Source organism: Myotis davidii, unplaced genomic scaffold, assembly GCF_000327345.1.
Source record: "Myotis davidii unplaced genomic scaffold, ASM32734v1 scaffold268, whole genome shotgun sequence".
In the NCBI taxonomy this organism is placed as follows: Eukaryota; Metazoa; Chordata; class Mammalia; order Chiroptera; family Vespertilionidae; genus Myotis; species Myotis davidii.
Genome location: NW_006383015.1, coordinates 1640929 through 1657824, shown reverse-complemented (window position 1 = coordinate 1657824; position 16896 = coordinate 1640929). Strand labels below are relative to the sequence as shown.

At 41.8% G+C, this 16896-nt stretch overlaps 1 pseudogene; it reads left to right on the top strand.

The window, feature by feature from the left end:
• Window positions 1-13054: 13054 nt before the first annotated feature.
• Window positions 13055-15103, top strand: LOC102763384 (annotated as a pseudogene).
• The last annotated feature ends 1793 nt before the right edge of the window (window positions 15104-16896 follow it).

Below are 16896 nucleotides of genomic sequence, written 5' to 3'. Positions count from 1 at the left end.
TTAAATTAGATTGGTTAGGACTTAAAGAGCCAACGTTATCCCTTGGGTGGTTTATAACTAGAGAGAATAAAAGGCATAGGGATTTTGAATTATGAGGTAATAATTCTATTGGTATATGTGATCACAACCACTCAAGCTTTACTCATGGTTTTATGACTCTTTGGAATATCTTATAAAAATTATTATAACCTCATAAATCACTGTTGCCTATTGTTACAAGTATGTCATAATTTATAATAATAATTACTATTGTTGATAATATGCATTGTAATGATTCAAGCTCTTTTATTTGAGGACTTGGATGCATTTTATAGATCTTAATTCATTAATCTTAATATTTCTGTGAAATGAAGATAAACCCATAATCATCACCCCATTTCATAGGTGAAGAAGCTAACTCAGCCCTAGCTGGTTAAGCTCAGTGGATAGAGTCAGCCTGTGAACTGAAAGGTCCCAGGTTTGTTTCCAGTCAAGGGCACATGCCTAGGTTGCAGGCCTGATCCCCAGGTGGGGTGTGCAGGAGGCAGCTGATCAATGATTCTCTCTCATCAATGATGCTTCTCTCTCTCTCCTTCCTCTCTGAAATCAATAAATATATATTTAAAAAAATAGACTAAAATGCAACCCCTCCCCCATGCTTCTGGCTCCTCCTGCCTGTTCTGAGAGAATTTGCCCCAGAGCACGTTACCACCTCATAAGCTCCCACACCACTCATTGGTCAGGTTTAGGGCTGATCAAGTTCATCCTATCATGTTGATGGCATATCCCAATGGAGATGGCTTCTTCCAACAAGACAATGCACCATGCCACAGTGCTCATATTGTGCATGAGTGGTTTCAAGAACATGAGGGATACTTTACCTTGCTTAGGTGGCCCCCACAATCACCAGATCTCAATCCAATTGAGCATTTGTTGGACGAAGTTAAAAGAGCCATCAGGCAGCTGGTTCCACAACCATCAAATCTCACAGGACTGGACAGTGCTATTCATCAGGCATGGGGTCAGATTCCTCACATCACCTTTCAACATCTCGTGGAGTCAATCCAAGAAGAATCACCACAGTATTGAAGGCAAAAGGTGGACCAACGAATTACTGATGTGGTGGTCATAATAATCTGGCTACTCAGTGTATTTAAAAAAGAGAAACTAACTCAACTAGTCAACTGGGATGCTTAAAATCCAATTCAAAATCTATAGATTTTAATATGAGGCTATGCATCCAAAGGTTTAAAGATCCTCTCTCAAAATTTTCATGAAGGGTAATCCTATCATACTTATTTGTCCATACCTACTATCTCCTAGACACTGAAAGATAACAGAGATGAGCAAATGCTCTAATATGGGGTTGAGAGAAAGACACATTAATAAGTACAATAAAAGGTGACAAGTGCTTTAACAAAAATGTTTTTGTGATACCATGGCATCATTGGAAAGAATAAGTTAACTCTAAGACTGGGAAAGGTGCAGGTGTTACAGAGAAAATTATTTGGATTTGAAGAGTGTTCAGCAGCTGTGAGGTGAAGTGCATTCCAAGCAAAGGTATTTTGTTGAAATGCGGAGACAAAGAAAGTCTCTTGTAAGCAAGCATTATAGTCTCAGTGTCCTCATCTTTAGAATATATTTTAAAACACTGGGGACATAATATTTTTTTAAACATTATGAATTTCTCCATTTTTGTAAGCAAGGGCTCTAGAGTATTTCATTCATCACTTGCCAATTTCCTGGACGGAGAGATGAGGGGAGCTGTTTAGATCTGTAGAATTTAAGAAAAAAGACCTTAGAAGTCAATTTTAGAAGCTTTAGAACCACCCACCACTAGAAAAAGCATGCGGCCTTAGGCCTTTTTCCATTGGCATTCTGAAGCATCTACACAGTGTATTCTGCCAAAGTGTTCCATTAAAAAAGAGAAGGCTCATGGTCACTTATGTTTAGAAAGCCTTACATTCTAGAGCTCTGTCTCAAAGAGTCACAAAATGCATTAGAATTATAAAGACTAATTGTAAACAGTCCTGATAAAGTTTGTTTCAACCAGTATTTCCCAAACTTATTTAATAATAGAGCCATTTCTTCAAGAACTCTGATTCAATCAGCCTTCTTCTTTCTCATATTTGTTACCTGACATCATTGTTTTGTTTTTGTTTTTTTTTTCCTGGCATCATTGCTTTTAAACCGCCCTTCTGACTCATCAACTCTCTGGCTTCTTTACTGGTTTCTTACTTTTTTTTTTTTTTACCTGAGACATCTTGGTTTTATTAATATAGAACAGGAAGAAGGTTGTCTATTACTCTAATCTTTAGCAGTGTACTCAGCTTAAGTTCATAGTGGACTCAAAGATTGCCCATCTCAGGAGTGCAAAGAGGATTCTCCCTTCACATGTTTCCTTGATGTTCACCTTTGCCAGACATCTCTTTCTGGCCACTCCTATCCTCTGGGTTCATGGACTCCTGAAAGATTGTCCCTCTTACCTAACTGTCAGCTTCCCATGGTGACAATAAGCAAAATGTCAACCTACTCGCACACAGAAGGTAACTGAATTCTTTGCCAATTCAAATGGTCTAAAGAAATGCTGAGTAAGCCCTTTTGTATGATGCCAATTTAAAAAATATAAAAATATTTGCAAGATGTATTTTTTGTTTAATTCAAAGTGAAAATAACTTTATTGCATCCCATGGAAACATTTATAAATATTATCATAATTAAGAGTCCTGCTTGGTTAAACAGAAGAATGTTAAGATACAAACGGCACTGCTTTAAAAGCCACAAAAGCATTACTATAGGGGCCTATTTGAGAAATAACAACTCCTGGCACATCTACTCAGTCATAGCTTTCACTGTCAAGTTCTTTACGACTCAGAAAGTGGCTTCACAGACATTTTCTGTTTTTAAACTTGAAGTTAATCTAAAAACATGTGTCATTATTATACCCACTTTACAGTCAGAGAAATCACAGCTCAAAGAGGGGCAGCACATTTTCCCAAGGCCACTCTGCTGAGTTTGGATTGGAAGGAGTTGAGCGAATTTATACCACTAAGAACCCAGGTGAATTAGGTCGCTTTCTAGGCCTCAGGATGCACAGATGAGAAAGATAGGATCCCAGATGGTTTCTAATCCAAACCTGACTCTCTCTATGCTGTAGTCTTGTTTCTATACCCAAACTGGGGGGGCCAGATATGCAACCTGAACAGCTCCAGTGTCCCCAGATTTCTCCTAAAGGCTGACTGCTCTGTGCTGGTCCTAGAGCACCTAGGTGTCTACTAGTGCCCAGACCTCCGGTTTGCTTTTGGACCCTGGCACACTTTACATCATAATTGACCTCTACCCTGGTTGACATCGGCCTGGGAACAAGAAATTCTAAAGGACTTCCACAGGGTCTAAGATGCTTCTCTCATCCAGCCGTGCTTCTTAAATATGGGGATGCATCAGAATCACCCAGAAGGCTTATTACATTGCAGTTTGCTGGACCCCTCTCCTCTGAGTTTCTGACTAAGTAAGTCTGGAGTCAGGACACAGAATTGGCATTTCTTACCAATTGCCAGGTGACGGTGATTCTGTTGATCTGAGGACCACACTTTGGGAAGCACTGTCCTAGTGTCTCTTTTCTGCCCCAGCAAGCTCTCCTCCCTCCACTCATTTGCTTTTTTCAAGAGTTTAAATGTTCTTTAGAAATTAGATCTTTAGTCCTTCAGAAGTTAGATCTTACCTCTTCTCATACATTTCAAGTTGCTCAAGTCCAAAGCGAGGGAAAAATACCTTGACTACAAATGCTCCACAGCCCATCTTCAATGCCAGTTCTGTCATGACATAGCATTTAAACTTTGAGAAAATAGGCAACTCAACTTTCTTGTTTCTAAAAGGTGGTGATATGCCCAGGTCCAAAGCTGACACAAAGATAAAGTTATACCCACATTAAAAAGAACCTGACAGTTTTTACTTTAAAAGTTAATTATACAGGGTTGAAAAGGTGCAGATTTCTAGTTATAAGTCATTGGAATGTAATGTATACAGAGTAATCATAGTTTATAGTATTGTATTGCAACTTTAAAAATTACTAAACAGTAGATCGTAAAAGTCCTCATCACACAAAAAAATTGTAGCCATGTATGGAGATAGGTGTTAACTAGACACTGCAGTGATAATTTTGCAATATATGAGGATATCACATCATTATGTTGTATATCTGAAACCAATGTTATATGTCAATCATACCGAAATACACAAAAACGTTAATTATATAGATATAAAAATCAAAGTGAGGCCTTTCCCTATTGTGCAACTGATGAGTTACTGGTATAAAGCTACTTGACTAAAAATATACAGCAAGAAAAGGCAGAATCAGATATAGAATTCAGGCCAATTCATTCCCCTTACAGATTTCCCCCAGGTACACTACTCTGCAACAATAACAATAGTGGATAAATACTCAAATGGGGTTTGGAAAGCCTAATATAGAACCTGACAAGAAATAAAGTGATCCATCCACTCCTCTAGGTATCTATTTCACTGGTTCCATTAGTAATAGAACTGCTCTTCTAGATGCATAATTGATAACAAAATAAAAATAAAAATAGATCTTTAATCTAAGTATCCGAGTACAATACATATTACAGTGCAGCAATCATTCCTGCAAAAACTCAAGGGTGTGATTTCGTTATGCCAAGTTTCAAATTCCCTTAAAGCTCATCAATGAGGCTTTCAGCTAAGTTCAGTTTGAGAAATGTTTATGTTTGCATTTGGGTAGTTAACTCCCTCTTCTGTAAGTGAGGGTCTCCTTCATGTCCAAAAATAATCTAATCAAGGTAAATATTTCATCCCCCTTTAAAATAAATTATTGAACATCTCAACTCCAAGAATGATAGCAAGACGAGGAAAGATGTGCTGATGATAAGAATGAGGAACATGAAGAAGTCGCCTAATAGTTTACTAATAGATGGGGAAACTGAGGAAATAACTTTATAGTGACACGATTTGCCTTTTTCTAAATATAGGAGCTTAATCAGAGTAGAGCTGCAGACAGTTTGCATGAGGCAAAAGCTTACATGGATAGTAATGCTTTTTGTTTACAGGCCAGCAAAGGAAATGTAATTTTGTTTGATTCAGATCAATGTGCATTAAGGAAGTACCCACTGTGCAGTTGGCAATATTTCAGTCACTGAGAATGCCAGGATGAGCACAGCCTTCATCTTCAGGTGATTGAAAAAGTCATATTGCAATGATTCAAAATGAAATGGTTTCAGTTTCATGCTTAGACTTACATTGCCAGAATTCAGCATGGATCACATTAAACAAATTTAGATAAAACAATATAGGTTGGGTTCAACTCAAGTTATCAAAAGTGTTTTGGGTTTGGAGCACACAGTATGGGGTAGGAGAGGTGCAAGGAGCACATGATGAACAAGGCACTGTACCTGCCTTGTCATTATGATTCACTTTCGGAGAGCATTATGCTAAGTGAAATAAGCCAGTCAGAGAAAGATAAATACCACATGATCTCACTCATTTGTGGATTATAGAGAACAACATAGACTGATGAAAAGGGACAGACCCAAAGACTGAGAAACAGCAATCAGGCTATCAATCCCCAGAAGGGAAGTAGGGGAGGGCGGGGGTAAGGGGAAGAGATCAACCGAAGGACTTGTATACATGTATATAAGCCAAACCAATGGACATGGACAACAGCGGGATGGGAGCATGAGTGTGTGTGCGGGGGGAGGTTGAGGGTTAATGGGGGGTGGAGGGGATAAGGAAACATTTGTAACACCTTAACTAATAATAAAAAAAAAAAGAATGGCAGAAGGTAAATGAATGATACAGTGCATGACAAGCATTCTGTCAAGGAATCATGTGTAATTTCTAAGAAGTATATTTCATCAATAAAGATCTATGTCTTTCCAGCATCTGAGTATGGGGCTTGAGTTCATTGAACTCAGCATGTGCTTGAGTATGAGGGAGCAAGAAGTTACGTCTTGTGATCATGTCACCTTCAGAAATACGCTCAGATTTTTGGGCTCTTTTTCAATATATGTTATTTGATGATAACTGCTACCTACAAATTTAGACTGCTCTGTTCCTTGACTTTGTCTCATAAATATTACAATAACAACAATTGAACATTGTTAACTGCAGTTAAACAATGCCACATGTGACAAAGATAAAGGGAATGAAAACTGGTCTAAAATTCTAAGCTTAGCATATTTTAACTGAGATTATTATCTGTAATTTGTTCCCCACTTAGGGACATTAATGTTGGCTCAAATGGGAGGTAAATGTTGATAAAACAGCTTGAAGTTAGAAAAAGAGATGAGATTTTTCAGATCACCTGAGATCAAAAGATGATCTGGATGAAAATATCTGACCATTTCTTCCTCGGTGTTCCTATCATATTCCAACCTTTAACCAAGTATCTGACAGAGCATTTGATTTTTGACAGTTCTTCATGACTCTTTTTTTATTTTCTTTATTGATTAAGTTATTACATATGTGTCGTTATCCCCACATAACCCCCCATCTCCCCCACTCATGCCCTCACCCCCTGGTGTCTGTGTCCATTGGTTATGCTTATATTTATGCATACAAGTCCTTTGGTTGATCTCTCCCCTTACCCCCATCCTCCCCTACCTTCCCTCTGGAAATGGGATCACTGGGTCAAGTGGGAGTTCCATTTTTAGTTTTTTGAGGAAACTCCATATTGTTCTCCACAGTGGCTGCACCAGTCTGCATTCCCACCAGCAGTGCACGAGGGTTCCTTTTTCTCCACATCCTTGCCAGCACTTGTCATTTGTTGATTTGTTGATGATAGCCATTCTGACAGGTGTGAGATGGTACTGCATTGTCGTTCATGATTCTTGAATGCAGAGATATTGTTTAAATCATTCCAGATCTAGATAGCAGTACAGAGTCTAGATTATATATTACTCTGAATGAATGTTTGTTGAACATAGATGTCTGGAGAACATCAAGCGCTTTGAGGTGATCAGAGATAAAGACCAATGAAGCACATGATTTCTTTATGCCATGTTCCCGACATCCATGTTTCTTACTATCGTATACTATAGTTAAACTACCAATAAATACCAAAGGAAGAAAAGACAAGAAGAAAAAAGAAAAAGACATAAATTTTTTTAAATGTATAGGAAAATAAAATTGAGAAAAATTGTGCCACATTTTAAATCTTTTTATACAGTGGGGTTATGGGTGATGTTTTCCATGTTTATATATCTTCTACAATTTCCAACTTTTCAAATTTTTCATGTTTTAGTTTTATAATGGTACAAATTGCAAAATGAACTATGTATGTCCCTTTTTGGGGGCAGATTTATGACAACTGTGGCAATATATAGGTTATTTACTTGGTTGAGTTGTAATGAAAAGTCATGTCAGTAACTTGAATGAAAAAAAAGTGTGAATAAATGCTAAGTCCCTGCAAATAACAGTGACAATTCACTGTGTTTGTATTTACAATTATTATAATATCAGTGAAACTATAATTTTATTTTTTTCTAGAGTATAGATTAAACTTTTTCTCTGTTGCAAAGGATTTTATAAAAGGAAATTCTAATTTAAAACAAAAAATGAATAACATTTGCAAGTAAAAACCATAAAAACTCCTGGGGCTTATATTTCTTTAATGTTGGAAATATTTGTTAAAAGCTATATTTCCTGTTTTTTATATTTAATGAATATGACTTTGCCTCCAGAGTCTCTGATTTTTTAATATACTCTCTAGAGCACTTAACAAAGTATTATAAGCAAATCTATTTTTAAATGCTTAGACCATATTAGTAACAATTAGTGTTTCTTGTATGTAATGCTCAATCTTTAGAATTAATTTCAAAATTCATGTTCTTAAACCTGTAATCAGGCTTTTATTTAACTAAATTAATAAACTTAACCTAATAAAATCACAAAGGTTTTCAATATTATTCAAGGGAAGTAGTCTTGTTTAAAGGGTCCTCTAATTTAGTTTGTGGTTCCACAAATTTAGGAATTATTTTGTCAGCACATTCATGAATGCTAGCTAAAAGGCTATATTAAGCACTGTGGGGAACACAAAGGTTAATATGGAATGGATATTACTTGCAAGAAGCTTAAACTCTAACTGAGAAAAACAAGACATGAAAACACATGCATTTAAAATATGAGAGAAAGTGATAAAGACTACATGAAAGGCACAGATTAAGTGTCGGTGCTGTGGAAATAAGAGAAGGGAATAAAAGACTAGATGTCATGTGAGCCAGAATTGGATAAGTAAGATACAGACATGTAGAAATGGGTCCAACAAGCACTACAGTTTTGAGCTCTTATCTATCATATTAAGAGCTATTGGTTTACTAGTACATGACTATCCTTATTTTACCAGGCAGTGAATTCTGAAAGCCAGAAGCATATCTTATCCTTATCACATAGCCTCAGCTCCCAAGACAATGACTGGAACTTAGAACTGACACATATTTTTCAATGTTGAATGACTAGAATGAAAAAGTCCAACAACGTTAAATCATAGACACTTTAGGGAGGGGTGAGGGCAAAGTACAAGTGGAGATGAGTTCAATTCACCGAGCGATCGCAGAATGAAAAGGAGTGGTGAGAGGCCAACTGAGGAATATTAGCTGGGGATAGCTATTAGCAGGCCTGAAATGTCAGGTTTTAGACTTGACCCTATATGTACAGGGGAAACTGGAGAATATATATGAATGAGGAAGAACATCATCAGAACTGTGGAAAAGATTTGGCGTCAGAAGGGTGTGAGAAAGCCATTATGGACTGTTGTCTTAGTCTGCTTGAACTGTTATAACAAAATTCCATAGACTGAGAGGCTTAAACACCAATTTTTATTTTACACAGGCCTGGAGGCTGAGAAGTCCAAGATAAAGATGCTAGCAGATTTGGTGTCTGCTGGGGGCCCCCTTCCTTGTTTATAGACAGCATTCTTCTTGCTGTGTTCTCACCTGGCAGAGGGGCAAGAAAGTCCTCTGGAGTCTCTTTTAGAAGGGACTAACCCCATTCATAAGGGCTCTACCCTCATGATCTAATCATTTGCCAAAGGCCCCAGCTCCTCATCACAAAGGGCCTAGGATTTCAACATATGAATTTTGAGAGGACACGTTCATCCTGTAACAGCTGGCCAGAAATAATACAGGTCTGCCATAAAGTAGAAATAGTAGGAATGGTAAGCAAGGGGGGGTAGAGAGGGGAGACCTGTCACATATAGACCCCACAGGACATGGCAACTGATCAATTGAAGGCTTACAGAAGGAAGGAGAATGGCTATAACTGAGATTTTCTATCTCAGCAGCTGAAGAGGAGTGTGGCATCTATTTTAACTGCTGGGTACAGAATGCCCAGCTTCACACAGCCAACAGGCAGCTCAACTGGTGCTTAGATTCAGATATCCCTCCAACTGAGTGCTGTTTCTAGGATACAATAGTCTCCTCATTCTGAAATACCAAATGATTGGCTACAGTTGGAAAAATCTACTATTTAAGTAAATGTCACCGCACTTTAAAAGAAGTAATACATTCATATGGACTGAATTGTGTTACCCCCAAATCCATATGTTGTAGTCCTAATCCCCAGTGTGACTGTATTTGGAAATAGGTCTTTTAGGAGATCATTAATGTTAAGTGAGGTCATAAGGGAAGGGTCCTAATCCAACAGGACTGATGGCCTTGTAAAGAAGACAGTCTCTCTCTCTTTTCTTGCACATACACTGAGGAAAAGGCATGTGAGGACCCAGTCAGAGAGTAGCGATCTACAAGCCAGGAAATGAGCTCTACTAGAACCTAATCATACTGGCACCCTGATCGTAGATTTCCAGCCTTCAGAACTGTGAGAAAAATTAATTTTTACTTTTTAAGCCACCCAGACTATGTTATTTTGTTATGATAGCATGAGATGACTTACTAGTAGACACACATGTCTCTAAATAAAGCAATAAAGAGCTTAACAACACACCAGCCAAAGCTCTACTTTTTTTTCTCAAGTAGCAAGTGTGTTTTTTATGTGCATTTTTGTTTTTAATGTGAGTAAACTAAATGCTCTGAACTCTTCACTGGTGAATAACCGTATGATCCTGGGGGTAGAGCCTGCATTTTTTTCTACCAGGTGACTGGCACAGAGAAGGCACTCAAATATTTTTTCCTGAGTGAATGAATATTGCTCATTTATGTCCCTGCCTGGGTGGTAGAACACCACTAATCTTAATCTGAGCAGAGGTGCTCCTAAACATTTCTCACTTTCCTCAGAGACCCAAATGACAACAGCCTAGGGAATATGGAAGATGTCCTTTTTTCCAAGGTATATTCATTCTTAAGTTCTTTTCTCATTAAAAACACTTTCTGTACTCAACCAGTAACACTAAGCAATAAAAGTGGTTTTATGTAGCTCACTAACAAATATGGAATAGTCATTTTATTTTACAGAACTACTTTGGCCCATTTATGCACACACACACACACACACACACAGTTTGTAAATAACCCAAATGAAGAAAAAATTAAGTAATTCGGCAGAGCAAATAAAAATATTCCACTTTTATTTCTGTGTATCAAAGGAGAAGTAAGGGATTTTATAGAATACTAGAGGCCCGTTGCATGAATTCGTGCACATTGAAAGGAAATTAATTAGAACTATTTAGAAGTGTCAACCAAATTCACGATTGACAAGGACAGATCGAAACACACGCATGTGATTGGTGCCAGCGAGAGCTTTATATGTATCGCACAAGTGCGAGTCAACTTAGACTTTTATATATATAGAATAAAGTTGCCTAATTAGACCTGCTTTCTGATTTAGCTAAACTTTTTCCAGCCCACTGAAGCACCCCAACTTCTCTTTCAGGTAATTGTCAGCAACATAGCAGTAAATATCAACATGAAGCAGATTATTATTGTAGATCCCGTAGGGAGAACAAAACTGCAAGGAGGCTGTCATCGCTAGGGAAAGGAAGCCAGGCATTGCTATGTGACATCATTACCCAGCGCCCACAGCCACCATTTCCAGGCTGGGCTGGGCTGTGGGCCGCATTTTGCGCCATGGGGTCTAGGCAACGTCGACTGTAATTTGGTGGGCTGTCACTCCAGGGTGTGGCGGGACATGTGTCCTACTTCGAGGAAACTGAGTGTTGCTTTGTGGGCACCAGGTCCACTGTGCCATTTCTCTGTAAATGGCCAGTGCATGTCACAGCTGCTCCTGCATTGAGCGTCTGCCCCCCAGTGGTCAGTGCATGTCATAGCGACCGGTCAGACGGACATGTAGCATATTAGCCTTATATATGTATAGATTAGGGAACAAACTGATACTTCTTTGAGGTTTAGTGGCACAATTGTACTCTACTTGGTTAATTTGTAGGATGATATGATTGAACCTATAATAATGCCATGTTGCAATGAACTATTGTACATCACATAATTACTTCAATCTTATGGTGTAATCCAATGGTTAACTCCATTCCAGTTAATTGACTTCTGCTCATCTCACCTTCCTTTTCAGACCTGCCCTAGCCATCAAAACGTGGCAGTTTTAGCTTCTTTCACATTAGTCAGGGACAGCATTGTAGGAACCTGCAATACAATCTCATTGAAATTGAAGGGAGTATGGGACTAAAGAAATGTACTGAGAGGACTAGAATGGCCCAGCTGCTGAAGCTAATGTTTGCAAGAAAAGATCAGGAAGGAGGCACAATTCACCGTGATGTCTCAGACTATCAAACCTGATTATTGCTGTAAAGTCCTTCTACTGAGCTGTTTGTGGGTGGTTACCCAGGACCAGCCCTTGGGAGTGGCATTCAGGCAGCAGATCTGTGGCACAGCCCTGTGTTGGGAACTAACAGGCCATTACTGACTCATTGTCTATTCATTTTAGATTGTTCCCAAGGAGGATTTATAGAAACAATACCAAGGTGGCACCAAGGTGGCTATCAATGCTGTTTACATACAATTTAGAGGAATAAACCTGCAGTTATGCTGGGGCTGGCTTCCCTGTGGTCCTGGGGCATAGTGTTCTAATCCTATTGTGACGTGATTGTTTCTCCATAAACTGCCCCACAGAGGCCTGTAATTGGCATACAGGTTCAAATTAGATTGCTGTGTGTTTAGGAAAGCAGGGGTCATTTCACATCAGCACCTCTCATTAAGAAGCAACAGAGGACGGTCTCCTTTGCAGGAGACCTAATGATATATTACCTTTTATTTAAAGAAAATTCTCAGAGTATAGACTCTCAGACACACACGTTACCCATCTTGTCTTTCACCACCATGAGGAGGAGGATAATGTGAAAATGCAAAACACCTTTTTGAGAACGGCAATTAAATATTCACCAGCAATGTATCATTGGAACACCGGCTTTATGAGCTAAAAAGGGAAGACGGGAGAGAAATTAATGGATGTAAAAAGTCCAGCAATTAGTTCTGCTTTCTTCTAATAATATCATCACATGATGGTGACCTTTCTCTGGAAGCCAAAAAAAGCCTATTGTCTCTGTTTCCAACTCTAGTGATGGGTGGACTCAAGTAAGGTCTCAGGATAAAACACCTTCTTCCTAAACTCCCCAGCTTTTTTTCAAAATCACCAAATCTGTCTCAAACCATTAACAGCAAAGTGTATTTATTAAGGATAATCTCATGGTGCCAGGTTACTCTCTGGGTAGTTAAAATGTGGGACAAACAACAGTCCCGTAGAAAGAATAATAAACATTTCACAATCTGATGCCAAAAGCGATGAAACACTTTTCAGGTCTTTGCTTCAGCCTTTCTAAGGCCCATGACAAACAACACTTTCACGGAGGTGGAAATAAGAGGAAAATTATGTGAGCCGAAAAGAACATGTTAGAAAATGTGGCAACGAAATAGTAACCAAAAAAAATGAGTTATGATTACCAAGGAAGAAGAAATATGAGAGACAGAGAACCGGTAAAAAAACACACACACACAAAGTGGATCTATTAAAAAGAGTGGGAAGTAAGGGGAAAGAAGTAGTCAGAGAGAAAGGAAGCGGGCATGGAGAAAGAAGAGACACTTTCCACTTCAAAACAAACAAACTGCGGGGGTCAGCACCATGGATGGCGGATTCCCCGCAGCTGCAGAATCCTCGCCCTTGGCTCCCTGTGGACGCGAGCCCGCAGGGCCGGTGCTCACCCTCAGCCGCGGCTCCGGGTCCTGCGCGTGTGCTGCCCAAGGCGCTGGGAGCAGCGGCCGCTGCAAGCCCAGGCAGGCGCGGGGCTTCCGGAGGGAGGCCCGGAGGCCCAAGATCAAGATGTGGGGGCGAGGTAGGGGTGTGTTGCGGGGGTTGGAGAGGGAGCAGCCCAGCCCAGCCCAGCCCAGCCCCCAGCCTGACCTCGGACAATGACCCCACCCGGAGCCGCCCCGAGAGCCTCTCCATCCCGCCACTGCGGGCCAGGCCAGCGGCCGCCCTTTCAGCTGCTATCGCGGGGCAGGGTTTCACTTTTAGCGGGATTTGCCCTGTCTTGCCTGTGTGGCCAGATGCAGGTGTTTGGTTTTACCATCAGCCAAGCCAAGGTTCCCAAGCTGTGTCCGCTGCACCCCCTCTCGCCTGCATTCCTCGATGCCCGAGAAAAGCAAGAAGGAGCTGAAACAGGAAGCCCGAACCTTGCTCAGAGCTCATCTTAACCGGGGTGAGGGACGGTGGTTGATGGAGAATTTTTCTCCAGTGTTCCACGGTGATCCTAGAGAATCAGAAAACCTCCGCGGTTAACTTCATGATCAGCCATCCAGGTTTATCTTATATGTTCGTTCAAGAGAGTACCGTAACTTTCCAGACTAGTTCTGAGCATTTCGCCTTAAATTTTGTTGGCATTAGAAAAGAGAAGGAAAACAAAACAAAACAGCCTCATTTAACGGAGAGCACCCTTTCAGCCCTGGAAGTTAGTCAAGGTCTCCTGTGAGGAAGTGGATGGCTGCTCCGTCACTCTGGTTTGTGGATCTCAGGATGTTGGAAAGTCAACATTTATTTGATACCTGATTAACCAGTTGTTAAATCCTATTTCTGTGTTGACAATTTGGAATGTGATCTGGGACAGACAAGAATTTACTGCTTCGGGTTGCATTTCTTTACTTAACAATACAGAACCAGCTGTAGGACCGCCTTTCATCTCCCAGAGAACACCAAGAAGATGGTGTATTTGGGGAAATATGCTTGCATAAACACCTGTGAGAATGACATTGAGATGCTAAAGTATGTGTTCAGCTCCTACAAGAGAGTCCCCTCTTATCATCAACACAATGGGCTGGGCGACAGACCACGGGCTCTTGTTTCTCCTTCATCTGATCCCGTTGCCATCTCCCAGCCACTTCCTTCGCTTGTTCAGTTCCGGTCGAAGTAAATCCTGCCAAACCTCACCTCCGATTATGCAGACAACCAACGTGGATGGCTTGTACACAAAAAGCAAATCCAAAGGCAGAAAGAGAGGTTTCTACCAGGCAGAATCTGCAGATAGCCTGCTGACCAAGAAAAGGAGAGTCCAGCTGTGTTTACTGGACATAAGCTGATGTGCGTCCAGTCAGATTTTGTCTTAAGGAAAACTCCAGGAACTAGAGAGTCACATGACCGAGTTTTTTGTGACTTGGCAGTGTTTGGTTACCTTGGTAGCTGCAGCCCCAGTACCGAAACGGATTCATCCCTTACATGGTCTGACACCCTATCAGATCCCTTTCAATGCAGTTGCCCTCTGGATTATTTGTGCCAATGTCACTCCTACCCATGTCCTGGGTGCTGTGAATGCCAGCTGGGCTGGTCTTTGCAAGATCCTGGATGACATCAGAGGATATGCAAATAGGCCATCCTGCTTGCCCGGACTCCAATCTGTAATGTTTGGGGCTTGGAATTTGTAGAGAGATTGACATGGACAAGAGGTTTTACCACATCCGCATGCCTGTGCCCTGGAAGAGCTAAGAAATGAGAATTGTCTGCTGGCCATTGCCATTTCCATTCCAGAATGTGTAACCAAGAGCCAGCGTGAGCTCCAGGGGACAAAATGTTACAGGGTGACAGATTATAATTTTGTCTTTCCTAGAGCATCAGGGGAAATTGGAGCAAGAGAACTGAGGAAACGTGTAAAGAGAAACTACACCCAAAATCAAAATTCTATTGAAAATCAAAATGATGTTTTGATTAAGAGAAAGAACCAATAAGGGAAGAAGGCTTGACTTTATCTCCAGCCTGACAGCAGGAGACTAATGGGCTTTGGTCGCTGCCAAAGGCACTCTGACATAGCCTGATTCTCCCATCATGGCGCCTGATTCTCCCATCAGTGTTTCCTACATAGCTTGTGGAAGTTTATAGTAAACTAGGGGCCTGGTGCACGAAATTCGTGCACTGGGTGTGTGTGTGTGGGGGGGGGGTGTCCCTCAGCCCAGCCTGCCCCCTCTCACATACTGGGAGCCCTCAGGCGTTGACCCCCATCACCCTCCAATTGCAGGATCGGCCCCTTGCCCAGGCCTGACGCCTCTGACAGAGGGACCCTCATTTCCCCCCATCACTGGTTCTGCCCCCAGCCCAGGCCTGATGCCTCTGGCCGAGGCGTCAGGCCTGGGCAGGGGACCCCCAGACCCCTCCGATTGCTGGCTCTGCCCCTTGCCCAGGCCTGATGCCTCGGCCAGAGGAGTTGACCCTCATCACCCTCCGATCACCAATCACCGGATTGGCCCCTTGACCAGGCCTGAGGCCTCTGGCAGAGGTGTCAGGCCTGGGCAGGGGACTCCCAGCTCCCTGCGATCTCCCACTCTGCCCCTGCCCAGGCCTAATGCCTCTGGCCGAGGCTTCCGGCCCGGGCAGCGGGCAGCGGGGACCCACAGTAGCAGTGGGGGGCGCCGTGATCGCGCGGGCTCCGCCCCTTCCCCTGCAGGACGCCTCTGGCTGAGGCGTCTGGCCCGGGCAGCGGGGACCCGCAGCTGCAGTGGCCCCGTGATCGTGGGCTCCGCTTTAGGCCCAGGCAAGGGACCCCTAGCTCCCGGGACTGCCAGCTTCGACCGTGCCCAGCTCCCATCGCTGGCTCCACCCCTACTTCCTGCTATCACTGGCCAGGGTGGCAAAGGCACCTGATTCTCCCATCATGGCTGGGGGGCCGCCTTTGGCCTGCCCCCCAGCTCTTAGCTCCCCGCTGGGGTTCTGATCACTGTCAGTGGCAGGGGGCTTCTTCCTGCTTTCCCTTTCGCCTCCCTGCACTGTGCCTAAATATGCAAATTAACCGCCATCTTTGTTGTCAGTTAACTGCCATCTGAGTTGGCAGTTAATTTGCATATAGCCCTGATTAGCCAATGAAAAGGGTATCCTCGTCCGCCAATTACCATTTTTCTCTTCTATTAGTGTAGATTTTACTCCCTTCTTAAAGCTACGTGACCTAGTTTTGCCCTATTCTGCTGTATGTTTCATCATACATGATGTTTTATTTTTTAAAGGGATAAAGCTGCAGGGAAAAATTTTTATGCCACTTAAACAGAATACAGTCGATTCCTCAAAAAGTTCTTCAAGGATCTCATTGTTGGAATCTGGATAGAAATAGGGAGGCTGGAGCCCAAAAACTGTACCAAGGAGGAAGGCAGGCTGGTCAGTGGGACCCAAGCATAAGAATGTGGAGATCCACCTTGGTCCTCACCACTGTGATGGCTGGCCAGAGCGGGGACCTGCTGTTGGGGTCTGCCTGGGGCTGGTTGTAGCCCCCGTGGTCCTTCCCATTTCCTGATCATGTGATGCTATCTAACTTCTCTTCCATTCATGCGAGTCAAGTGTTCATTTATCCTGTTTAGTCTTTAAATTTAATCAAGGTTTAACAGATGAGGTTTGGACTCAAGAACCCTTCTTTTAAAAAAAAATCCTACATTAATATGCTGAACAAAAATTGCCCTCAAATCCAGGAATCATCCCCCAGAGCCTCTAAAACTAGAT